A 26,186-nucleotide genomic window follows, 5' to 3' on the forward strand; every position below is an offset into this window, starting at 1 on the left:
AGACTGATGTTCCCTCCCTGACACCACATCTGTCTGCAGCCTGAGCCCTGCCCACCACCAAGAGGGTGTGGAAGCTGCAGAGCCATCCAGGATCAGCACTGGGCAGACACACAAGGCACAGACCCCCAAGTTGATGTCACACAGCTCAGGTGAGGGTGTTGCTGTTGGCTGCCAGCCCACTCTGTCTCTCTTTGTTCACCCCTTGCTGATGGACATGGGTGCAGGTTCCAGCCTAGAAAAGCAGCAGGACAAAGCAACCAAGGGGTCCCACATTTGTATTTTCATACTTGTATTATCCAGGTACTGCTCACTGCTGTGAGGAAAATGGGTGCGGGCGGATCTAGCCAGCTCTGGGCTCCCTGTCCCCAGCAGGCTTCCTGAAGACACAGTGGCCAGAACTGCTCTGTCCACTGGCCTGTGGTAGGGACCCCCTGGGCACCACATCAGCACAGTGTCCCTTGGTGGGGGATGCCAGCCTGGCATCAACCAGCATCAGCCAGTGCCTGGGCAGCATGTTGTCACACCACCCTCGAGCTGTCATTGGGCCCCTCTTTGTCACCGAGCTGTGCCACTCGGCACATTCTCCCTCTGCTTCCTTTTCTCCTGTCCTCCTCCCACCACACACTTCTGAAGGAAAACCGGGAATCATCCAGGCATCGAGCTTTCGGCGCTCTGGGTCTCTGGCAACGAGCATGCCCAGTGCCCCGGCTGAGGGATGAGTGATGATAAATAAGTAAATCACGCAGTGGGCTGAGTGATTCCCCAGCAAGCCTGTTTGTCCCAGGCACAGTGCAAAACCCTCTTCTCCTTGGCGATAACCTTTCTGCGTGCTCACATTATGCATGTATTCATGTGACTTCCTCTGCTTCACCGCCACCTCTTCGACTCATTTAAATAAAAATAATTTATGTGGACATTCCTTCAGTCAGGATTCCCCCCCCCCAATAATATTTCATTGATGCTGTGAACCCAAATGGGGTCGTTATGCTTTTGCATATCATTAGGGCTTTATAAAGAACAACAGCGACATCTGCATGTGCCGCAGCGCCACAGAGATGGGGGAGAATATGGAAAACAAACCCCAGATGAGCTCCAAGCTCATCTGGCTCTGTCTTTCCTCAGTGCCTTTGCCTCTACCATGGACACAAGTAATTGTACAGTGTAATCACATCACGGCTCATCTGAATATTCATAACCGAGACAAAGACTTGGAGGAGAAGAGAAGTGGGGGAGGGAAAGGAAGATAATTTAAATATAAAACAGTATTTCATTTGGAAGCAAAGTTCCCCGTTCAGCTCAAGAGATTGTCTTGGTACCAATCGGTGTGTCTGTCTGTCTGCCTCCTGTGTGGAAGCATGGGCAGTGGGAGCACCACACCCGCAGCCCCCGCCATGGAGACAGAAAATAAAACACAACAACAAACAGTGGCAGAACTGCCCCCAGCCAAAAGGATGTTTGAAGAGTCGCCAACGGTGGCTACCAGCTGCTGGTCTCCAGGAAAGAAATAGTCTATTGAGGGAGCTTTATAAAGACGCCAATTAATATGTTGTGCATGTATAAGATCTACAAAGAGCCCACTGTGTTCCTCCCCCCGCAGCCACCACCTTCCCTTCCTGATCAGTGCCAGTGGAGAAGGATCTGCACTACCAAATAATTGATTAATCATTTCAGCAGTGACAACGCCCCTCTCCAAAATAAAGAGAGAAGAAAAACAAACACAAAAAGAGGCAACTGTTCGCTAATTAGCGTGTAAATTACCGCTGGTTCCATCCTTCTTTGTGCCTTTAAAAAAGGAAAAGAGAAAGAGTAGAGAAATATATTCCCCATCTTAATGTATATGTTGTCTTCATTTCTTTTCTATTACTCTGGTATCCTTCACCAGTATGAACCCAGCAGTGTGGTGTTTGTCGAAGCTGTGGCTGGCTCTGCCAGTTCGTTCCCCAAAGAGCTCCTATTTCCATTCCACTGGAGCTTATATTCCTTTAAATGTCTAGCGCAGCATCATTTCCCCCTTTCTAATACATCACTCTGCTGGAATTAGAAGAATCCAAGGTTATATCCAACTTCAAAGGTTTCCAAGTCATCATGATTTTAATAAAAGGAGAAGATAGATCATGGAACAAGTCCCTGGCTTTTGAAGATAGGCATCATAGGGACCTTCCTCCCTCTGTCTCATTCTCGCTCTCGCACTCTCTCCCCCCAACTTTGTACCTCTCCAGCTCTGAATGTCCCGCGCTAGCGCGGTTTAATGATATGCAAATGAAATATGCATAAAACCATTCTACTGTATGATGATTAAACACTGGAGACATTAACCGCCGACGCTTCGCTGTTTGACTATAATAATCTTTCCCGAGTATCCACTTTGATTGCGGAGTTATGGAAACCCATAGCAGTTGGCAGAGAGGGAGTAAGAGAGAGCGAAGGAAGGAGAGGTGTGGGGACACATCACCCATCTCTGCATTTATCCCATTCCAGGAGACGTTTCCCCCTCTTTGTACTGCGTTCCTACTGCTGTCTTTTGTAATCCATCCATGCGGTCGCACCAGGGCGATTAACGGGAAAAAAAACCTCTTTTCTCTTAATGTTTCAAAGCTCATTAGCCAAACGATTATTCCTCATTAACAGCGAAAGCTCATTCATTAAAAGAAAAAATATGCCCAAAAGATGCCAGCGCTGTTAATCCTGAGCCCTGTAGCTGGGCTGTAAATCCCATGCTAGTATTTTCCATGAAGAAGGGAAGTGCGCCAATCCACAAAAAAAAACCACCAAGCAAAAAGAAAACATTTTGTGTGTTTTGTAAAATCCGCAAGAGAGGCAATTAATATTCCCGTTGTATGACTTTATTTTTTTGTCTCTCCCTTTTGTCTCCAGTGCCCTTCCCTGGCTCAGCGCCCGGTGCCAACAGAACACCTTGCAGGATCCTCAGCAGCGCAGACAACGTAAGTAGCCAGCTGTCCCTTGATGCCCTCGTCCAGAAGCCCTGCGCCCTCCAGACCCTGTGGAGCGCCTGTGTGGCTCCTTCCCTCGCTCGCCCTCCGAGTGCCACCTGGGTTTCACAAGTAGCACCTTCCAAATCTCTCTGTCTTCAAGTTTGTGCATGTCTGTGTGGCATCCCTCCTCCTCCTTCACTCCCATAGTGGATCTCGTGAAGGGCTTCAGATCGGCCCCATTCATCTCCCTGGTGATAGCAGTGAATGTAGATAAATCTCTGCCTGCCTGCTTGCTGCTCCAGTATGATTTTTATTTTGTCTTCCGTGTATACCTAGGTCAAAAAGTGGGATGTATACTGACGGTGGGTGAGTGTGTGTGTGTGTCTGTGTCTGTCTCTTCCTCACTCCCTGTCGTTCTCTCTCACCGAGGCACACAAACATACTTCTCCCTGCGTGTGTGTGTTACACGCGTGCACACAAATAAATATCCACACACAGACACGTGTGTGCACACACAGAGGCAAACACACACCTCCTCACCCCCCCACTCACACAGCTCCTCTTCACCAACCAAAGGCAGTGTGTGCGTGTATGTCTGTGTGTCCGTATGCACTGTTCCATGTGCGTGTGCATACACAGGCATCTCGCTACACCGTCAAACATTCCCTCTCCTCCCAGCAGAGGCTGTGTGCAGCTCTGATCCTGCCCTGTAAGAGCGGTATTCCTTCCTCCCTTCCTTCCCTCAGCGTGCTGTTCCGAGACCTTCGTGCTCCCTCCTCGGGGTCCCTCCTGAGCTGCAGAATTGGCACCTTTCCCCGAGGTTGTCCGAATGGCAAATGGCACTGGCCAGAGCTCGCATTCTTGTAGCTTCTCATGGCATTTCTTCCTCCATGTCGGCTACTCCCTTTTGTTTGTTGTTGACTGGTCTGGGTGTGGTTGGGGTATTTTTTGGCATTAATTGTAAACGAACCTGAATGGCAAAACACACCAACAGCTTGCGGGGGAAAAAAAAGAAAAAAAAAAGCAAAGCCCCACACAAACGCCTTCTGCTGCGACAGATGCCCACGTTGCCCCTGGCATGGCGAGCGGGCACAAGGGGTTTGTTGATGAGGTTTTTTCAGTTGCTGTGTTTATTGTTCGTATTTCCCTTTTCCATTTATTTTTAAAGACTCCAAGATGCCGGCCTCGGCTTGGAACGGAGCGGTGTCATGGCGGAGACGACGGCCTTTGTCTCGCAGGGTGTGAAAGCATCCGTTGTGCTGGCTCCACTGCGGCAGAATGACGTCTAAAGGGGGGAAAAAGTGCTGGAAGTCCGAGTTGTGCGGTGCTGGCGGGGGAGCCCCGTCCCCACGGTGTGCGTCCGAGGAAGGGCTTGCGGCAAAGGAGCCTGGTCTGTAATCCTGGCACTTGTGCCTCCGGTCGCTGCCTGCCGTTTGCTCCTGGGGGTCTGGATAATCTCCCTTGGCTCTACGGCACTGTCTGGCCCGCGCACAGGGCCCCCGTAACATATACCCGCTGCCGCGATCACAGGGAGCTGTGGCGTTGCCACTGAATGGATGGCACTGTGCCAACTCCGCTGCCATCCGCCCTTGCAGCTCTTTTCCTCCCTCCTCCCTCCCGCTCTCCCCTCCTCCTCCTCCTCCCGTCGACTTGATGTTAATTAACACACGGGTTAATTGATTTTAAAAGCTGAAGAATTACAGTTAACTTTTCCCACAGGGTACGGACGCCAGCCGCCTGGCACGGCTCTGCCTCGCGCGGGTGCAGGGGGGCAGGGAAGAGCTCACAGCAAAACCAGCCACTGCAGAGGGATGGATGGACGGCCGTCGACTGTTGGAGTGTGGCTGGGGCAGCTGATGCTCCTGCCTCATCCTCCGGACATGTCACCACTCTATTTTGCTATAAACAACCAACGTGACCCCTCCCCTCGCCTCTCCCACCCACCCTCCTTTCAGGACGAGTGCTGTCGAAGTTTCAGCAGGGAAGCTGTCCCGCCCAAAGTCCCATCAGAGTCCAGCAATGTCTTGCACCACAGGACTGCCCAGCCCGAGCACCCTGCATGACGACGTGGGGCATCGGAGGGCCCCCGGCCCTCATGGGCTCATCCCGCCTGCCAGGGCTCAGTTCCCCTCATCGGCTCCAACGTGTCGCTTGGGATGAAGCATCACAACCACGGGAAAGTTAGTTTGTTGTAATTACGAGAGAAATAACCCATGTAGGGGCTTTGTTTTTTCGCTCTCCCTCTCCCCAGTGTGCTGCCGGTGAGGGTGACGGTGTGGCGGGAGGAGGCGCAGCGACGCTGGGAACTTGCTGCTTTCACCTACCCGTGCTTTCATTTTATTTCGTTTTTTAAAAGCATGAAGCAAGTGAAGCGACGAGAGGAATCCATTATGCAAATCAGGTCACATTTGCATAATGTCTCATGACTGGAATATGCAAATGAGTTGTATAATTTATGAGTGCCAGTGTCTGTCTAAAAGTGTTTCCCAGAATTTATAAAAACTGCAGCATGGGGAGGCAGCTGCCGGCTGCCCTGCCAGGAGGGTCCATGCTTGCTTTGCAAAGTCTGCCTGAGCCCAGCAGCCCAAACACTCAGGAATAAGAACTGACGCCCCTTCCCACCCTGTTCGTCTTGCTTTATTTTCTGTTTCTCCCTCTGCAAAGTCCCCACCTGCTCCCCTCAAACTTCTCTGAGGGTGTGAGGCTGGGGCGCGGGGCTGGACGGCCGGGCAGTCCCGCAGGTGGCTCAGCCGAGGCTCGCTCAGGTCCCTCAGGGCTCTCCTCAGCTGCAGAGCCCCTGCGCCATTCAGGTAAGTGAGCTCATGGGCACGGTGCATCGGAGAGCTGCCTCGAGCCTCTGCCTCTACTGACCCACACGGTGGGATTCCTGCTGGTTTGCCATGTGCCACGTCCAGCCCCTGCTTGGATCCGAGCCCCATGACCTTGGGGAGAGCTACGAGGTCAGCGCAGGTCTGGCATTGCCAGCGGAGGGACCCTGAGTGTCGTCCCCAGTGCCGCAGCGCTCGGCGTCAGCACTGGAAAGGTCTCTGGAATATCTGGACATGCAGGACAGGTATCAAGACTTTGTCTTTTTTTTCCTTCTTCTCTGCGTGTCTGGTGATCTGGGGAGCACCAGGAGGATGCAGGTGGGCTCTTGGACCTGGGGATGCCACTGGCCCGAGCTGCCTGCACGGGGAGATGGGTAAAATATAATGCGCTGGCCCGTGGAAAGTTGTGTGGGTCATAGCCTGCCCACTCTGGGCAGCATCCAGCGAGGAGCAGCGGGATGGGAGAGCCCAGGGGTCAGGGCAGCTCAGCATTGGCCTTCCTCAGCTCTGGGAGGTCCCTGAAAGGGCTTTTGGGCAAGAAAGTGTGATTTGCTGTTCTTTAGAGTCTGGATTTCAATTGTAAAACCCAGATGTGTTTATCTCACTGGTTCCAAATCAGTTTTGGTGCTAGCTACCTCTAAAGTGACAAATCTCACACTTTTCATCAGTTTCAAAACACTGTGTCTGTGCGTTGGTTTGTTTAGTGCATGCAGCTCCAGGCTGTGACAGTGAGAGTCTTGCTGAGTGCCTCCAGGACAAAGAAGTGAGTTCATAGACTGTGCTTTTACCTGTGACTGGGGAGTTCTGTTGCGGGAATATGAAGAGACCCTCTGCATCAGGCAGAGGGTACAAACTGGCACATACTCTGTGTGACACCAGTGAAAGGCAGCAGCACAGCCGGACTCTGAAACATCTTTTGCTTGTTGTTGCTCAGGTTTTGGTGCAGGGTGACCGTACCCCCAGCACCAAGGGGTCACTCTCCCTGTACTGGTCCTTGCTGGCACAGAGAAGTAGCCGAGTCTGATCTGGAGACAGTGCAGGGCCACTGGGAACAACCAGTGTTTCCTGCTGGAGACCGGGTGCTTTGTGGAGGGCAGGAAGGGCCAAGGCAGTGGGAGGGATTGGGATGGTGGCTCCTGGCTCATGGAGCCCATGGCTCCATGATCAGTGGCCCTGCAGCGCCAGGGGTCAGGGATGTTTTTAACCTCAAGGCAAACCATTCTGCAGGCTGGAAAGGAGAAGAGAATGTCTGCTTATCTGTTGTGGTTTAGCATCAGCAGATTCTGCACTGCGACTGGTGCTGGTTCTCAGATGGGGACAAGGATGGGCAGACTGTCAGGGCTGGCCAGCAGCAAGGCTGGGCCATGGGTGGGAGGAGGAACTCGGGCTGTGGGGTAATTAGCAGGTGCCAGAGGGGACTCAGCGTCTGTTTGGGGAGAGCCCACAGCTCTGTGCAGAGCTGCCTCGCTGTGCTCTGGGCTGTGCAGGTGGCTGGTCCTGGTCCCCTCCTCATGCCATGTGCTGCATGGGGAGCTGGTCCCAGTCCCCCTTGTGCTCTGGGCTGTGTGGTGTGCTGGTCCTGGTCCCCCTCCTTGCACTCTTCGCCGTTTTCTGATATTTTTATCAAACCACCAAAACACCTGAAGATTCTCTCATGGTTTTGATACTGCAGTGAGGACTGGCAAATGTTCTGAGCTTTGTATTTAGGGATTCAAGAGCTTCTTTGGGGTGGGAGAAGGAAAGCTCATCCAGAACATGCACTGAAACCTCCATATCTGCCAGACAAGATAGTCTGGTCTCTGTAGGTCAAAACAAGGGACAGTGCATCAGGAATCCCTCACACAGACCTGCTCATTCATGGTCTGGGTTTCTATTGAGGTGATGCCTTTTGTCAGCTGAACAGAGCATGCCTGACAGACCCTTGTTGCTTTCCTCCAGTGTTCTCCTGTGGTTCCTCACAGTGTCATTGGAAGAATTCCCTGCAGCTCTGTCCTTGGGACTTCCTGGGGCCTTTGCGGGCAGGACTTACTCTCTGTCTCTTGATGAGGTAAGTCATCTGCAACACTGATCCAGGGACCTGTGAGCTGGGACTCCTCTGTGCCTGGGGCCCCCCCAGCAGAGCATAGTTCAGCCATGTGCCTACTGGCATTACCAGTTGTTATCATTTCCACCAAGAAGAGTTGCCACATAGAGTCCCTCTTTTAAACAACTACTGCCTCCTTCCATTCCTCCTGTACCACTGCTGGTTTGAGTAGTGGGTACAGTTACAGATAACCCTTCAGGACCTCCAGTTCCCTCCTCACCTCTCCTGGGTAACGCATGCACCGTCAGGCAATGCCAGGCCTCAGCTGGATGGATGGTCTCAGTTTTCCATTCCTATCAGTGCTGAACTCTGTGACAGTGTGAGCTGCTGATGTCAACTCAGCGACCCACGTTCTGAGCTGCCAGCTCTGTCCCATCCTGTTTAGTTTTGCAGAAAGAGGGCAAGGTGCAGGCAGAGTCTGAGGACTGCTGTCTGACCAGGTCCATGGAGGCACTGGTCTGCCAGCAACAGGCATCAGCCACCAGCATCACATTACCAGCCTTGGCACACCTGACTGTGCCTGGCTTCAGGAACAGCTTGTCTGCATGGGGCTTTTTGCCTGATGTTGTAGATAACAATAGTTGTAAGCAAAGTGTATAAAATCTTTAAATCTTTAAAAAATCTCTCATTAATCCCAGCTAAGTAGATTAAAGCTGACTGCAGGCTCTAAAAAGAACCAAGCTGATCACTTGCAGAACAGAGAAAACATATACAGTGAAAACAGTCAGACTGTAAAATGTGCAGCTCTTATGTTCTCTGGTGTAGATAAAATTAAGGTGGCAGGATGGTAACCAGACCACTGGTCCTGGGATCAGTGGAGCCAAAGATTCAGCGAGATGAGGCAGTACAGCACAATTCTGTACAGCATGACTCAAAAGTGTCAAAGATGCTACAAGCAGATATTGTCCGTGTGCTGCAGACTCAGGGAATGAAGGGGTGCTGTGTGGATGGCATCTTCAGCTAAACAGGACAAGCTGCTGAATTCCCAGATGGAAATCAGGATGCTTCTCAATGTTCAGCCTGATGTTAAGGTCCCCAAGCATCAGACTGGCCTGTTTCTGGCTCTGTACTCTCTCCACAGTGGTCACTGGAGCTGATCTATGTTTGCAGAGATAGCTCTGATTGGCAATGAAATGGTTTTAAATATCTTGGCCCAGTGAAATTCAGCCACTTAGACTTTGCTTCAGTAACTGAAGGAGCAGATTTTGCAGATTAGGCTCTTAGCTGGAGAGGTTAGGGGTTTGTCTTCCTTAGAACCAGCTATGTGTTCCTTTCCTAAGTGTACATTCCGAGGTGTTAAAGTACAGGGACATCACCGGCTGTAGCTGTCACAGGAGAGGTGAAAGCCCTCCAGCAAAAGCCAGCAGTACTGTCACCGTGGTCACTCAGTGTTTGCAGCCAGCTGGTGCCTCCCTTCTTCTCCCCCTGGCCCTCTTGTTTGCCTGCTCACACAGTGCCTGTGGTTTCTGCTCCCCCAGCCACTGTCTGCCATCCTTCTCACGTCTTTTGCACATCCCAGTGGTGCCCGCTCACTTTGCCAGCTCAGTGATTGTGTTTTCTTTGTCTTTGCTTTTGCCCTTGTTCCACACACAGGACTGGGACTTTCTGCTCTAGCACCTACACCTCTGTGTCTCAAAGGTGGCACTGTGGTGACCTGTGCTAAAAACTGCAGCAGTATCTCCTGCTGCTGTGGTCCGAATGTAAATGTTGGTGTTGGCTCCTGAAGAGCCGGGCTTACAGTCAGGCCAACAGCAGGTTTTTGGGGTTTGGTGGTGAGCCAGGGGAAACAGGTGATGCAGGATACATCCGCTGAAGGGACCATCACTGCTCAACCAGCCAAACCTGGTGAGCCTGGGGCCCCAGACGAAAGGAGCTTCGGTACTCCCCCATTTTGGCAGGTGGTATTTGGCTATTCAAGAGCAGTTGAGATTTGGGGGTGCCTTGTGAGCAGGGGGATCATCACATTGTCCCTATCCCTCCCCCATCCCATGAGACAGACAGAACAGACCTGGCACATGTGACTCAGCCTGGGCCCTCATTGTGCAGGCAGAGCTTTAGTGGGCAGCAACAAAGAACGCTGAAGTTTCCCAAGCTGCCCCAGCAAAGGGCTCCTAAAACAGTGACACATCTGTTCTAATAAAGTTACACTTGTTACACATGCCTAATCACGTGAGGAGATGGCTCAAAACAAGGACTGGAGGGTGTCCTGCCTTAACACAGCTCTGCCAAATGACAAGAGGTTCCTGCTGTCGCTCTCAGGTTATTGTACTAAGATGCTGAGATCCGCTCCCCTTCCTCCCAAACAGGCAGGTTTCCTCAACCTGCAAACTGCCCAGGGCGCAATACGTAGGTTAATGCTTGTTTTAGGATTAGCTGAGGGTGAGGGTTCCCTGAAGGAATAGCAGGAGCTGGGTTTGCTCTGTGCCTGTGTGAGTTCATGCGTGGGGATGCCTCCAAGGCAAATGAATTCCTACTGCTCCTATTTCATCGCTGTGCGTCCCTTTGTCCCTCCCTCCTTCCGTGGGATGGTGATGTTCCTTGTCATGACAAAGCTTTGATTTCAGGCTCATATGCTTTTCCTTGCATTGTTTTTCCATTTTTTATTCGTTTTTCATTCCTTGTTTCCTAATCTCATTCTGGCCAGGGCAGGGAGTGGGAGCTCCTGTGGTTGCATTGGCCATGCTCACGCTTCAGGCTGCCCCTCTTCTCTTATGGCCAGATTGGCTTCAGAAAAGGGAAAACAAACCAAAATATGTCAGTGGTTTTCGAATTGCAAATCTGGGTGTTCAGAAGCCCGAAATGAGAAATTCTTGTGCTTACCACAACATGAATCCACCATGTTGGACATGAGCAGCATTTCCTATTTCTGCTCAGAGTCCTGGATACAAAGTTGGTTAAACAGGCATCAAGGCAGCTGCAGATGGGGAAAAACAGGGTCAGGGAAGAGAACAGGGCGGTTTTAGTGTGTTCATCATTACAGATTTTGGCTGTGGCAAGGGAAAGTTAAACGTGTGCTAGAACTGTGGATTCAAAGTTGATTTGCTATTTAAATTTTAATGTGTGAAGTTCCCATGTTTAATTTCCACGTAAATATTGACTCATATTGTCACATAAAGGTAGTATTGACATTTTACATGGAAAGACTCTTCCAACTTTTCGGTTGCTTGGCACCTCTTGACTCACATTCCCAACCTGCAGACCCTGGCATGCTGGTGCAATTCAGCCCCAGCCCCAGGTGCAAGTGCCTGTTCTTTGGTGACTTGCTGTGTGAGCAGATCCTGCACAGGGAACAGATCAGCATGTGGCACAGGTGGTTGCTGTGTGAGGGATTCCTCACCCTGCTGTTGTGGAACCTGGAAGTGTTGGATGGATGGCAGGTAGTGGCTTGGGAGCTGCCTTTAGTGACAGATCAGCTGTTGGGTTTGCTGTGTTTTTACGTTACTGGAGGCAGTGGATGAGCCAGGACCCTTGCAGAGACAGCTCTAATTGTCCTTGTCTTCCGCTTTTTCATCCTGGAACACGAAGGTGTTTCTTTGCAGAATTGCTGAGTGCTCATGCTTTGCTTTGAAACATATGAAACTCTATAAAGTTGTTAAGCGCTTCACAAATCAGAACTAGACACCTTGAATCAAGAACCTGAAATTAGAGGACAAATCTGGTGCTTGGGTCTCTCTCTGCCTCTATTTGGCATTTGTAAAGTGCAGATGATAAAACTTTTTCCTCACAGGGGTGCTGAGATTAGGGAATGTCCTGGGAATTGAGAGTGATGAATGTCAGGAATTCCACAAGCAGCTTAATAAAAAAGTTCTGTGAGAGGTTTGAAAAGTGGGCACTAAATGAAAGGTGGACCTGCAGCCACACACTGAGCTGTGGCAGAGACAAGAAGCACTGACTGATGCCTCTTCTGTGCACATTATCTCCATGTGGATGAAGTCCAGGATAGTGTGATGATGTGCATCGGAGCCCCATAGCATATGCTTACATAGAAGGGCCCAGATTATGCTTGGCAACATTGATTCTGTCATACCCAGTGCTACAATAGTGTCTCATAATTGCAGTGTTTTTCTAAAATCACTGTAGGCATTGTTCATAAAATTAAGAAATTCCATCTGTACTTTGCATGTTTCCATACTTCGTCCAGCTAATGAGAACTGCGAGGTTTGGCATCCTTTGAAAGCTTCCTCAGTAGTAAATGTGATCGGAGACACCAGAGCATTCTCCTGGCTACAATCTGCAGATAATAGAAGGTCCATTTCTAAGTACACACAGCAAAGGAGAAGAAGAAATACTGGCTATGACCACAAAATGAATTGTCTTCCTCTGTGCCCTTGTAACCTAGGGCATGTAGTGCAGGCTGCCAGCCATCGCGTTACAGATTTAGAAGTGCTGGAATCTCTCGTCTGTAGCAGGCTGCCTGATGGATTGGTGAGTAATGGACTCGGGGAGTGCATTACCAGCGCCCAGACTAATGGCTAGTGCTTGCCCATGGCTTTGGCTATAGATCATCCATCGTGCTATTCATAAGCTCTTGCCAGTCTGTCTCTGGCACTTGTGCTGCCGCTGTAACACCGTTTGCCTGAGAAATTCTGCACCAACGTCCCCCACGTTTTCCGAAGGTGAGGAGTAAATGAGGAGAAAACAGTGAGTCACAGTTCTCCAGTTCTCTTGCTCTTTGGAGGACATGGTAAAGGATAAGGTGATAGACATGATACTCACTCACCCAGTGTTACCAGCACAATAGCCTGGAAAATACATCCAGGGTTTCTACACACCATGAGGCACCATCCCATCACTGCCTGAGGAACCTGTGTCTGGGATCCTTGCTTTCCCAGGCAGACCAATGTTACAGGTTGTAGCAAGATAGAAAGGGGAGAAAGAAGTGAATGAGGTGCTGAATATGACTCTGACATGGCCTCTGGAGAGCTGGAAGAAGTGCCTGGATGGCACTGTCAAGATTTGGCTGTTTGAGAGCTAAATGAGGTAGAACTAACCTTCACAGCAAAGACTATCTCCAGGGCTGACTTCTGGGCTGGCTTTGGTGGACAGGTCAGGTGTGTGCAGAGAGGAATGAGTTGCTTCCAGTCCCACCAGGCTCGATAGCCTTTCCTCTTCCTTTAGACTTGAGTAGGACTCCAGGGTTGTGGTTCACTGGGGTGATTGAGATGAGCTGGATCCCTCTCTGGTTCTTTCACTTGGACCACTGCCCAGCCATGAGAAAAGAGCAATCCAGTCAGCTCTCGATTTAAACTGGTGACCCATTCCACCTCTGGTTGTGTGAGCCATCCAGGACCCATTCCAATTCCCAAGTACAGCCTGGTCACTTTGCTGATAGTGAAGGTGTAAGCCTTGCTCTGCTATTCTGGGCTCTTTGGTCTTGTATTTTTTGCAAGAAGTTACTTAAAAATAAACTTCTGCAGTTCTTTATTAACTTACTCCTATGAGATTTTGGAAAGGATGAAGCCTTCATCTAAGGAGTTTCCTCTACAGCAGTTATAGTAAAGATTGCTGCTAAAACCAGACAGCAGGACCAATACTATTAAAACAATGCAGATGAGGGAAGTTTTTCGGTTCCTGGAGTCCTGTGGAACCAGAAATAGCCCAAACTGAGCAACAAACACTTTACATCTTCTAGTTTACTTCATGTGTTAGGAATGTTTTGCCTTTTGAGGGGATCATGGCAATGACACTGATGTCCTTGGGATGCTAGATATTACTCTCTTTTAGAGAATCACCTCTGTGTACCTGGGCTTTAACTTATGCACTTCAGATAGAGCTTGGGCACCTTTCAATTGGCCCAAGCAGGGATCAAATTCTGTTTCTTCATATTTGTCACATTAATTCCACAACCAAAAGTCTGGGTGTATTTTGGATACAGAAGCAGGTGGAGGATGCAGAGGGTTACGGAGAAGGCAATGCCGCTGAACAGGAGATACTATAAACCCAGAAATTCCCAGTGAGTATTGTCTATCAGTTTATTTGTGTGCTATTTTGGGAGATGTTTCTGCTAATAAAGCGTCATCAATCTATTATTTCTTTTGGCCAATCTTTCCCTTTCTCAGCCCACCTATATAAAACCTTATAGTGGCCTATATTTAACTGAGAATATCCTCTGCTTGTTTCCTCTGTTCCACTGTGAGTTTTCTTCCTTTAACAAGCACAACAGCATGCTGCTCCTGCTTCAAAGAGAAAATTAATTCCGTCCGCAAAAGGGTCAAGTGCTGGAAAGTGCATAGCAATGCAGTTTGCATGGCAGGATCCAGGAGATATGATGCTAATAAGATTCCAAGATGAGAACAGCAGACTGGCTCTGGGGATTCAGATGAAGGGTTCTGTAAATTTTAAAAGAAATGGTCTCCAAAAACTAATGATGTCTGCTTTCCAATTCATTAATAATGTGGAGCAGGGAGATGGGAGTGAGAAGCAGGCCATGCTTTGAAATATCAGAATGTAACAAGGAAAAAAACAGCGAGAGCTCATCTCACCGGGGTCATAAAGCTGGGAGGAACAGGCGGGCTGCAGGGGAACACAGTGTCGGTGCCTGGAGGGAAGGAAATTGCACTGTGTGTTCTGCGACCTGTAATTTATGCACAGACTCTTTGCCAGCGCTGATGTAAATTTCTATGCAGAAAAAGATGCTGCTATATTGACAGATCTTTTTCAACGTTCTTGTTTAAGGTGACTTAGTACACAGGATATCTGATGGGTTTTAAAAACAGATCTGAATTGCCTTAGCATATTTACAAATGGCTCTTGGTAAACCTTCCCCTTCACCTTTTTGCATTGCACGCACGAAACCTGAACCTTGTTTGTAGTTAATAGTGGAAGAAAACACCTCAGGCAAAGCCTAATGAACCAAGACCAATTCTGAGCTTCCCTCTGCAATATCTGGAGAGCCTCTGCCTTTCCGAGGGCTCCTGGACACACCGTGTGACCTTGCTGCTTTACATCACAACAACCTCCCATTACTGCTGCAGCATTTGCTGTTGGTGCTGCTGTGCAGACATAATGCTGGAGTCTCTCCCTTGTGCCTGCAATGGGCAGCTAATGGAAGATGTCTGTGCCTGAGCGGTTTCCGGAGCAGGAAGGTGTGTGGCAGCAGGATTTAGCTCTGACTTTTATTTTGACAAAGCTAGTATGATTGCAAAGTGAGGTTAAGGTTTTCCTCCTATCTTTTCCTTTTATCTGTGTGATATTTTCTCACCTTGCCTCAAAACCTCCTGTCAGCAACGGCTGATGAGGTTCTGGGAGAGCCTCGCTGCCCTTGGGAGCTCTTCGGAGCCTGTGGATGCCGAGAGGTCGACTGTGGCACAGGGCAGGGGCTCCACTGCCAGCCCTCAGCCTGCCCATGGTGCTGCCACTGCAGTGGGACCTGCCCACACTGGGCTCCTGTCCCAGCAGTCAGCTCAGCCCTGCTGTTTGTCAGAGCAGGTTTTAGCCCCAGTAAGACCAGTGTCTCCTCTCTGCTGCGCCGTGCTGCCCTGGAACCCTCTGCCTGTGCCTGCTCTCACAGTCTGTAGGGCCCATCTGTTTCCTTTAGCTCGAGCCACATTCTCTCAGCAGCAAGTCTTGCTCTGAGACAAGTGATCTCTCTCTAGTGCAGAAGCAGAGGTTCAGAGGGGTGTTCAGTGAGTGACACTGTGTGCTGGGAATCCCTGTCCCCTCAGAACAGCTGTTTTCATGAGAGGTCCCTGTCCCCTCAGAACAGCTGTTTTCATGAGCTGCAGAATCAGGGCTGTCTGAAGTGCAGTGGGTGATCTGGGGGAGACAGCTCACAGAGCCTTGGCAGGAGGCTGGAGCTGAGGTTTGTTTCCTTGCTAAAGCCTCAGCCATGGAAGTGGATGAAGTGGGGCTCTGCATCATGGCTGTAATGTGTTCACAGAACAGATTATTTTCTTACAGTGTTTATAGGTGATGTGTATTTCTTCAGTATAGAAAGGGCCCTCAAGTATTGACAGATGTGCCTCAGCTGTCCATAGAGCAACCATGGATGCATTGGCACCAGCTCCAAAAGCCACAGACTTCACTTGTGGGTTTTTTCTGCATGTTCCTGGTCTCCAGTGGACATATCAGACTAATTTTACAGCGAACAGCAGGGTGATACATCCATGTGTATCAAATCCTCATATTTGCATCTCAGATTTTTCCTTGGACAAGGGCTGGGGAATTTGTGTCCTCAGGAAATCTTGAGATAGATTGATAAGAATTTCCTTGAAGGTTTTCCAGTGAAGTTCCTGGTTATAATTCAGTATCACCACACTTGCCTGCAGCCATGGTCAGTGAGTGAAGCAGGCGGGTGCTCACAGCTGCTGCAGTGGAGGTGCATCAGGACTGTCTCATAGCACTGGTGAAGAGATGAAAACCAGCTGGTATGTGGAGGCCCTTTTTGGTCCTGCTTTTCATGCAGACACTGAACAACTGGGGTGATTTCTGTGTCAGTGATCTTCCAGCAGAAATAATTCCATTTTGCAGCTTGGCAATAACATCAGTGTAGTCACCAGGACCTCAGAATAAGCTCGTATATTTTTAAGGTCTTCACTTACTTCTGTGTTTGTCTGTGCTCCTCTGTGTATTCAGCCCAGCTTTCATCTTCTTTTTCTGGGCTTCCCCTCACTTACATGAGAGTGCATGTGTGTGTCAATGATGAGTGTAGCTGTTTTACAGCTTCTGCTTTCCCTTCCTCAGCATCCAGCATCCCTGTAGTGCTCATGGGAGCTGCACAGATCCATTGCTCCTGAAAACCGGACCTTGTGCCTGTCACTTCAGAGTGTGCCCAGTGACCTGTGTTTCATGTGTCATCACTTGATAAGCCAGTGGGAGATGAGGATGCTGCAGTGAGAAGAGATGAGTGGTGGGAGGAACATGTCTGCACCCTTCACACAGCGAGTCGGGACATGGGGATGTGGGGCAGGGAAGGTATGTGTTTTCTGAGCTGCCTACTTGTAGTTTTCTTGTTTCATCAGAAAACCCTGACTTTTCCATTGAGAAGGCAACACAGAGCTCTGCCAGAGGGACTGTGTCTTGGTGGTGTTCAGATGTTGCCTTATGATCCCTTTTCCGCTCCTTTTAACACCCAGCAGTTCCCTTTCAGCACTTCATACCAAGGGCTGTCTGATTATTCCTCGTGACGGGTGTAAAAACGCCTGGATCCATGGCAGCCCTGCTGCAGCAAACCTCCTGTGAAGGGGGAGCTCTCATTGCAGATAACGAGCCAGATTTCCGTGGAAACCTGTACTATTCCAGACCCTGGACAGGCCCCAGGTTCAACAGCAGAGCTCTGTTCTCCTGACAGACAGTCGAATGCAGATTTTCTTTAATTAAATATGAAAATCTATAATGCAGTCAGCATGACGCCTCTTGGTATGTTTATTTTTATACCCCATCTATTTGTTTTGTTCTCAAATGTGCTTCTGTTGAGAGGGAAGCTTCCATACTGACCATCTGTATATGAGGAGTGAATGGGACTGAAGGACTGGGAGAGTGGGACAGAGGTCAGTTTTGTTTTTATTATCTGAGTGGACATCATTTACAGTTGTGGAATAAACACACCAACTGGTCTTTCCTTAAAATAATACTGAAGTTGCAAAGTTGACATTTTTAAGCTGTTGTCCAGTCAAGTATTTCATTCCTCATACAGTTAACGCTTCACTTTCTCTCTCTACACTCAGAAAAAAATATTTATTGTTTCAGTAATATTCTGCCAATATTTTCTTATTTTTCTCTGCAGCCAAAGGGCAAAAAGCATTTAATTTCCCCAGCATGAACATAATGCCATGAGTCCCAGCTCTGTGGAGGAAAGCTGCTTGGCAGGACTGCTCAAGAGCCTCTTCCCCAGGTATGGATTCCTTCAGGCTCTTAATTCCTCTGTGTGTCCCAGCTTTAGCTCATTCTTCCTCTTTGGCTTGCTGTTTTTCCTTTTGACCACTTTTCTATGCTCTGAGGTCAAGGGTTTTCCCTATGGAAAGAAGTTTAGCCCCTCCTAGCCTTTCTTGTGCCATTTGCCCACCTGGCATCACATGCCCCATACTAAGCCTGGCAGTGCTTGGCATGCAGGCACTACCAATAGCAAGGATGTTCTCCCTTGATTCCCACCCAAAAGAAGAGCACATTTCCCATTTCCTCAGGCTGATGCTCGGACTGGACAACCTCCTCTCCCTTCACATGCTGGCACACAGGACAAGAGAGGGCTGTGTGCCCCACGCTCCCACTGCCACGTTCCCATCCTGGTGCTGCCATTCTGCAGCTGGAGCCAAGCATGGCAGAGACAATGTGCTGGAGCATTCTGTCTGAGGGGAGTTCGGGGAGGGGAGAGGGAAAAAGGCTGTTAGATCTATCGCTGGCAATTTAGATTCAGAGACATTTCATCTGCAGTTCCCTCAAGTGTTGAATTGAATAAAACCAGCAGCAGCGGTGGAAAAGAAGGTGGGGGAAGGGCTTCGAGCACTCTCAGCTAAACAAAAAGAGACAGGCAGCTCATAAAAAAGGCATTGCAATCCTTGGGCTGAAAATCTGGATTCACAGGGCAGAAGGGGAGGGCGTGTGGCAGAGCCCATCCGTGGCCAGGGGCCAGGCAGTGCTGCCAAGGGCTTCTGGTGCTCCCACAGCAAGAGCAGATCACAGGGCTTACTTCTGGGTTTCCTGATTTTCTGTGGATTTTTGAAGCTCCCATTGTAGAATCAAGCAGGAAGAACAGAGTCCCAGGCTTCGCGGTTGCAATTTAAAAAAACCCCAATACTTCACTTTCCAGTGCTTCAGGAGAAAAGCACAAAGTGAAACCCTCAAGGATCAAAAATTCAGAAGAACAAGTAACTCAGCACTTACAATTTTGTAAACACTTGCTGTTGAGGGCCAGACTCATCATTCCCAAACACAGCTGTGGGATGGCAGAACTGTCCTCACCATTAGATGTTTCTGTTCCTCTGCCTTTGAGGGAATTGTTGCTGGTGGCTGTTCTGGCTATGCACTGCAGCATTGGATTTCTCTGAGTTTGTCCCATTCCCTGGGTGTCAGGTGAGGATGGCTTTCACAGGAGCACTCAGCCCAGCCAAGGGTGGGAGGAGAGCAGCAGACATCAGAGAGAATTGGGTTATAGCAGAAAATAGAGCCTTAGGGTCTCTGCTGCCTTGTGTGAGTGTGATGCCAACACCTCTGTGGTGCTGTAGGGCTGACTGTGACTGCCCTCAGGTGGGAAGACAGGCCTTTTGTTTGCCTCCTCTCCCCATCTTCTTTATTACCCTCCTGCCCCCTCGTAACACCTTAGTGACAGGGCTTTGCTCAGCCCTGCTTCAGACCAGGTACAGGTGTGCATGCAGAGAGCACGTGCTCAGCCCTCCCTGCTTCAGAAACAAGTCAGACCCCACAGCACTGAGTGACCCGTGGTACAGCTGGGCAGCCCAGGCAGGTGTGTGACACGGGGTTCATTGTGACTTGGTCAAGTGCTGTGTTTGTGTTGCAGTGTCCCCTGCCTTAAAGTGTCCCCTGCCTTCACAGTGCACCTATGGAATCCCATGTGAAACACAAAGGTGAGACCAGGGTGAGGAGTTGGGACTCCTCAGGACAGCACCAACACCTTCCCTTCAATGTCACTTCAGCTGTAAAACAGGGGTCATGATTGTGTCACCAGGGTTTGGGAATCTGATTAGCTACAGCCTGTAAAAGACTGAAGCAGACTTACTGTGAATCCTGGACCAGAGAGCAGCGAACAGGAGAGTCTGTCTCATAGGCATCTATTTATGCTGCCCTGGTTTTCTCCCTGTGCTATCGATCCAGCAGCTTGCTAAAATACAGCCCTGCCTGCTGTAGTGGTTTAATTCATTTTTAAGCACCATTATTTTTCATGTTGTGGTCTTCCCCTGCTTGGGGTGCTTCTCACTGCCCATCCCCAAAAATGTCCATTCCTGTCTGTCTCTAGGCGTGCGCTGCTCCACATGTGTGTGTGCACACCAGGGAGATGGAGAGGCAGCTTCAGCTACACTAAGCAATTAAACTCCGGTAGCTCAGGGATGAGCAGGAGGCCGTGATTTTCTTTTCCTTCGCAGTAATTGCCTCTGCATCAGCTTTGATCACCCGAGAGCAGAGGAGATGAGTGCTGCAAGTTGACATCAGTGGTTTTAATATATCCATTTACATATACAGGAGCAGTGCAGCATACAGCTTTCCATAGCGCCTCTGACCTGAAACCATCGCCGCTCCATAGACACCTCATTTAATTTAATACTTCACCGCCACTGCGGAAGCCACAGGATGGGGATGGGAGGGGGGATAATCAAGCCCTCACTCTCTCGCTCTCCGTGAATGTCTGTAAAAATGACATGAAAGTAATTGCTTTTGAAAAGCAAAGCAGAAATGGCACAATTGATTCCACTTAAATGAGAGGAAGGGTTGGGGGTGGGGGATGCTCACCCTAAACATGCCACCTTCTTTCCTGCTGCAAGCACATCACTGCGTGGGGCTGTGTGGGGACAGAGGAAAGGTGGGCTTGTCTGAATGGTATGTGGGGAAGGAGGGGAACTCGGGCAGGCAATGCTGCTTTGGGCAGGGTGCACACCCTGGCGAGCTCGGACCCACAGGCAGATGCTGCTCCATGGAGCCTTGTGACATCCCTTGTTGTCACAGGCACTCCTGGTGCTGGAGAACTGGCAGGGACCCTCATTGCATTGAAAATCCTAGAATCACTCTGCCTCCCAAACACACTCACCTGCCTGGCAGCTGGGGGAAGGGGAATGGTGAGGAGACATCAGCTCCTCTCCATCTCTCAATCTCTCATTATCCCTGTTGACAAAGCTTTGTGAGCCCATGGCTTTGGAATCTATCCAGACTGCTGCTGCTGGTGGGTGCCACACCTTCTGCCCAGGACCTCCCAATGCCTGCTCTGTGAGCTGCCCAGCACAACCCTCTGTGCCCCTATCTGCAGGAGCCGGGACCTGGCTGTGCCAAGGTGTGGCCCTCCCACTGCCATGCCGGCCCCGCAGGCCACACACCACCTCTGTATGCTACAATGCATTTTTAATGTAGACATTAACATCATTTCATGTTAATTACATGCAAATTGATTATTAATGTATTTATTGAATGTTGACAGCTGGGTGACAGTCTTCAGTAAATATGTTTTACTAATCAGTTAGCATCTAATTAATATCGAAATCCTCTCTAGGTTTAACAAGAGTCAATGAACACTGATGAGGCCCCTCTTGCTGCCAGTGTTAGTGGATGCCAGCAGCACTGTGCCCAGCAGCAATGTGGGGCACAGCTGGGCCCAGGGGGGCCAGGGACAGTGGCACTGCTGGCAGGACAGACAGACACGTGCTCCGAGGAAGAAGCCTCTGGGAGATGACACTCTTGGGAGAGCCTCTCCCCATGCAGCATGGCTCTCCCAAAGGAGGGAGTGCTGCCAGCTGGAGCTGAGGTGGTGGTGGCCAGCAGTGTCTACAGGAGCTCTGGAGGCCCCTTTCCCCAGGACACAGCGCTGCTTCTGGGCACACCTGGGCAGCAGAAGTGAGATGCTGTTCACAGCTGCAGTGACAGTGTCGCTGCACACAGGACCCTTGGTTATGGCAGGGCATGCACAGTCCGCAGCCAGCAGCACAGAGGAGTTCTTGTGCTAAATTAAACCACCAAGCAGACCAATTCCTGAGCTGCTGGGCCAGCATTTCTCTTACCTCCCCATTCTGAGCAGGACAGGAGCCATGCAGAGCCAGCTGGTTGTGGCTCCTCTCACCCATCTGAAGAAGGTAAGCAAGCATCCCTGAGGTATCCATTGCCAAGTCATCGGGAGAGTGGCTCCGCCTCAGGATTGTTGCCGGCACTGGGTCGATATTCGAGGTCTTATTGTGCTAGTGCTCCTTAGTTGACATCCATGATCCTTCCCTGCTCCCACTCTGTGTAAACCTCCTTACCCTGGGACACCAAGAAGTGAAAATGCTGAGCCCTCAGAGCTGCTCCTGTTCAGGCAGGACAGGAGGGGACGGCCAGGCTGTGGGGTACTCGAGCCCCTTCCCCTCTGCTCCAAGGACAGTGCAGGGGGAATGCCTGAAGAGCTCAGCATGCAGCCGGAACAGCAGCTGAGTGTTTAGTTACTGGTTAGAATAACTTTGGTCTTGCTCAACTGCTCTTTGCTTCCCTCACCCAGGCAGTCTGATACCCCTCCATGAGCAGAGGCAGGTGCCCTGGTGCAGTGGAGTCTCTGCCTTCCCTGAGTTGGACATGTCTGGTTGCTGCAGGTGAGCATGTCAAATCACACCTACCATATTGGCTTCCTGTCCCCAGAACATCAGATTTTTGCAGCTGATGTGGGGGGGGGGTGTCTACTCCCGCCAATCCCCACCCCCAGCAGCATCAGGCCTGTGCTGTTCAGGGTTTTGTTAAGCCGTTTAGTATTAATTGATTTTTTTTTCCATTTTTTCTTTCTTTCCCTGGGCGGGTCAATAGCTGGATGCTCAAGAGCAGAGGATCTATCAACTGCAGACCAAGCAGAGGGAGAGGCAGGCAGAACTGGAGCAGAAATGCAGCCGGACGAGCAGCTCAGCCAGGACCTGGGGACCAGCCACCAGCTGCGGGAGGGAGCTTGGAGCAGGTAGGAGAAGATGCCAGCCTGGTATAGCTTGGAAGCCCAGACTGGGAAGGGAACTCTGATGCATTCACAGCAATAGTGATAATCTGCTGCTCTCATTTACATGGTAGCATAAGAAAGGGCTGAAAATGCGAGAGTAGAGTCTGTCACCTCCCAGTGAGGAGGGAAGGTTGAGGGCAGCAGGGAAGATGGCCACAGCTCTGCTGGCTGTAAATGGGTGCTGGGATCGCAGTTGGTGTGGGGGTGTGATGGCTGTCACGCACAGATGTCCTAGGTGTTGCTCCTGCTACTGACTCAGAGAGATGGGAACAGGGTGGCCGCAGACACTGCTGCAGGACAGCACTGTCCTGGCTGGTGGTGACAGTGACGTGCCGTGAGCCAGGAGATGAGCTTGCTGAGACCTGTTCAGCTATTTTGCTGTGGATAAAACCCTCAGTTTATTCATGGACATCAGGGTAGGAGCACCCTCATTTCCTGCTGGAGGCCTGCTGGGCAGCCTGGGCCAGTCTGCTCCATGCTGGGTCTGTTTTGCCCCTGTGTTGCTACAGACACCCTCTCCTACCCCTGTATTTCAGAAGCTGTAGAAGTCAGACCTTTGCTCAGTGTGTTTCTCTGGCATGTGAGCCTGGCTTGGGAGAGCACAGTCAATCCTGCCTCTGCAGCCATCTGGCTGTCTGCCTGATGTCTGCTTGGCACCAGCATTCCACGGCATTCTTCAGTGGATTCTGACCACAAGCTCTCATTCGGATCCATATGGGCAACAGGGGTGAGGAGAGCTGGTCCTGGAAACCTGGGCAGCTGCTGCCACGCACTGCAGCATTACTTGCTTAACCTGTACCCCCTTGTCCCCTTCAGTACCCCATAGATATTAAAAAAAAGGTGTCTATTTTAACAACTTGATAGTTAAATATGCTCAGGGTTTCTAGTAAGAATAAACCAAGTACTTTTGACATTGGAGCACCAGGTGGTGCTGGATGGCAGGATGAACTCAGCAACGCTGGTTTGTCTGAGCAGCAGCTCACTGCGCAGCATTTAAATCAGGATGGGGGGTCCCTTTTATTAGTCAAAGGGGAAACATTTGTTTCATTTAATGTGGTGGTGATTAATATATTCATATGAATATGTTCACATATATAGAATAATACATATATTGCATCATATATGAACACAATGCACTGATTACATTCATTGCATTTGAAGGAAGGTAATGAGATGTGTTCCATTTACTCCCACATCATCCATTGTTCTGTGTGTGAGGAGCCAGCCCAGCGCGTGGGCTGAGCTGTGCTCGGTGAGCCCGCGCTCCGACTGCCCACGGTGAAGGCGGGAGCAGGACGTGTGTGCCTTTGTCTGTGTGTGTGGATGGAGGCGTTCTGCACATGCATATGGGTGACCGTCTGCTGATTTGTGCAAGCCCAGCATGGGAGGGTGGGAATCACACTCTGTTTCTTCTTATTCCCTTCCTTCCCATCTCCCCATCCATTGATACCAAATTCAGCTGAGTTTCACTCCTGGTTTGGGTGTGAAAGTGGCAGATAAAAACAGCCCAGCTCTCAACTTCTCTTACAAAACTCCCAACTAAAGTACTGGAGCATCAAGCCCTGTTACAGAAAAATATAACAACTATTCTGGGCAGAACAGTGTTTCCACCTGGCTCTGTGTCTGGCAGCAGCTTATGCCCCTGCCTGGGAAGGAGCTCCTTTCCCCTGGAAAAGCAGGAGAAATTTGTGATATCACAAGACGCTCGCCCACCTTCTGTGGTGAAAGGGCTTCCTGAGGCCCAAGCAGCATTCTTCGTGTTAAACCGCCTTGAGGAATTTTCACCTCTAACTTGTCAAACTAATTTGTAACTCAGATCTTATCCAACTTCTGCAATGTCCTGTAGCAGCGAGGTTCCCCTGCTTGACCACGCATGGGATGGAAGCCAACTCCTTTGGTTGTTTCTAACCCTGTCCCCCTGACAATTTCCAACTGTTTTATTGGAAGAGACCATGAACAGTCACTCCTTAGTCACCTTCCTGTAACACTTCTGATTTTATAGACCTCTGTCATATTTCCTTCCCATCATCCTTCTTCCGACAGAAGGGCTCCAATATATTTTTCTGAGCCAGCCTCAGTTGCTGATAAATCTCCTGGTGTGGGGGCTCAGGGCTCCCAAGGCTGGTGGTCCCGGGTGCCCTGCAGCAGGCAGCCACACCAGGAGTCCTCTGCACGGAGTGCCAGTGTAATTTAACACTGGGAGCATGAGTTATGGTCCTGCCCCTTTACGGAAAGGCTGGCAGCACAGCCCTGCCTGTCATCTCAGTCCCCCACCTGATCATGAGCTTTCCTGGTGAATGAATCAGGATTTGGCATATCGTTCTTAATACAGCCCCCATGCTAATGTCTTTTTGAAATGAAACCGAGAAAGCTGTTAACCTCATTAGCCAGCTGTCCTCACCGTGACCTGGATAAATCATCCAAGCAGGAGCGCCGAAGAACACTGCTCTGGCTGCTTTGGAAAATGGAGCTGGAAGGGAAGGATTGTGCTTTCAGCTCATGCCAGGAAGACTCCTCTGCACCAGGACTGTGTTAGCAAAAGGACCAGTGTGGTTCTCACACTAGGGGACCCTGATGGGGCTCCAGGCTGTGTGTCAGGTCCTGCAGACAAGTCCACTGGCACCGCTCCCTCCCCTGGCAGAACACTGAGGAGTCATGTGTGTCACACCACAGGTGGGAGAAAGGTAATGTGTTGTATCTGGAGAAGAGAGGTGCTTCCCACAGGGACCCCCAGAGACCGGTTCCTTTTGCCCCTGCCACCAGGCACATCTCACCATCCAGCCCCTCCTCATGACCACCTGGTTGACCACGTTCCTTCCCTTCAGCTGGAGGCTGGATTTTCCCCAAGGATATCTCCTTCATCACATCTGAAGGCAGCTGGCTTTGAGCTGATGCCTCTGGGGTATGAAAGGAGATGAAGAGGACAGTTTGGTGGCTGCCCCCAGATGATATGAATCTACAGGAATAGGGCATTTCTCTCAATGGGCTGTTGTGACTCTGGGAGCTGTTATCTTTATAAAGGTCTTGTTACTTCATCTGCTCTCACAGGGCACTCATAGATGTTGCTCTGTGTGGTAGGGAGTTCCACTAGACAGGGTTTCTTTGTTATTTATGATCTGGCTGTTTTGTTGTTTTTGTTCTTATTTTTAATTTTTGCATGACCAAGGAAATTCACAACACCAGCTGTATCTAAGAAACTCCTGGAAGGAAGAACAAAGCCATCTGTTCTCCTGAAGGAACACACAAGAACTAATGGCCAGAGCCTGCATCAGAAGAGATCCGGGTTAGGAACAGTTTTCTAAAGGGGAGCAGAACAGAACAGGTGACAGACTGCCAGGCTCTGAGGATCTTGCATTACAGGAGAGCTTTAAGGACAGATACACAATACACAGCACTTGTAGGTTCTCCTGTCTCAGAATTGGAAGATGGACTATCAGCCTCTTGAGGTTCATGCCAGCCTTGCTCATTTCCTAAATCTATCCCTGTTCATACCTTGAAACACTCTGCCTTTCCCAGAGCCCCACCACATCACCTTCAGTGTTGCCCCTTTTGCTGCCAACCTGCCTGGTGCCAGGTTCCCCAGGAGGCAGAACATGTGCTGTAACATGCTGAAAGGAGCAAGCAGAGCCTGGAGGATGTCAGTGGGTGATGGAGGCTCTGATACCACCATCTGCATGACATGTGCCGCTGTGCCGCAGGCTTTGGCCGGAGCAGTGCAGTCCCACCCGTGGTGGGGA

At 50.1% G+C, this 26,186-nt stretch overlaps 2 long non-coding RNA genes across 2 annotated transcripts; both read left to right on the forward strand.

Moving 5' to 3' along the window:
• Nucleotides 1-1,944: 1,944 nt before the first annotated feature.
• LOC116793386 lies at nt 1,945-6,847 on the forward strand. Its single transcript, XR_004359467.1, has 3 exons — nt 1,945-2,435; nt 2,875-2,942; nt 4,102-6,847. It is a non-coding gene; the product is annotated as an uncharacterized LOC116793386 (long non-coding RNA).
• An 874-nt stretch (nt 6,848-7,721) lies between these two features.
• Nucleotides 7,722-18,065, forward strand: LOC116793385. The gene is made up of 3 exons (XR_004359466.1): nt 7,722-7,808; nt 16,527-16,757; nt 17,569-18,065. It is a non-coding gene; the product is annotated as an uncharacterized LOC116793385 (long non-coding RNA).
• Nucleotides 18,066-26,186: the final 8,121 nt, after the last annotated feature.

The sequence above is a fragment of the Chiroxiphia lanceolata genome, chromosome 13 (genome assembly GCF_009829145.1).
Source record: "Chiroxiphia lanceolata isolate bChiLan1 chromosome 13, bChiLan1.pri, whole genome shotgun sequence".
Classification (NCBI taxonomy): Eukaryota; Metazoa; Chordata; class Aves; order Passeriformes; family Pipridae; genus Chiroxiphia; species Chiroxiphia lanceolata.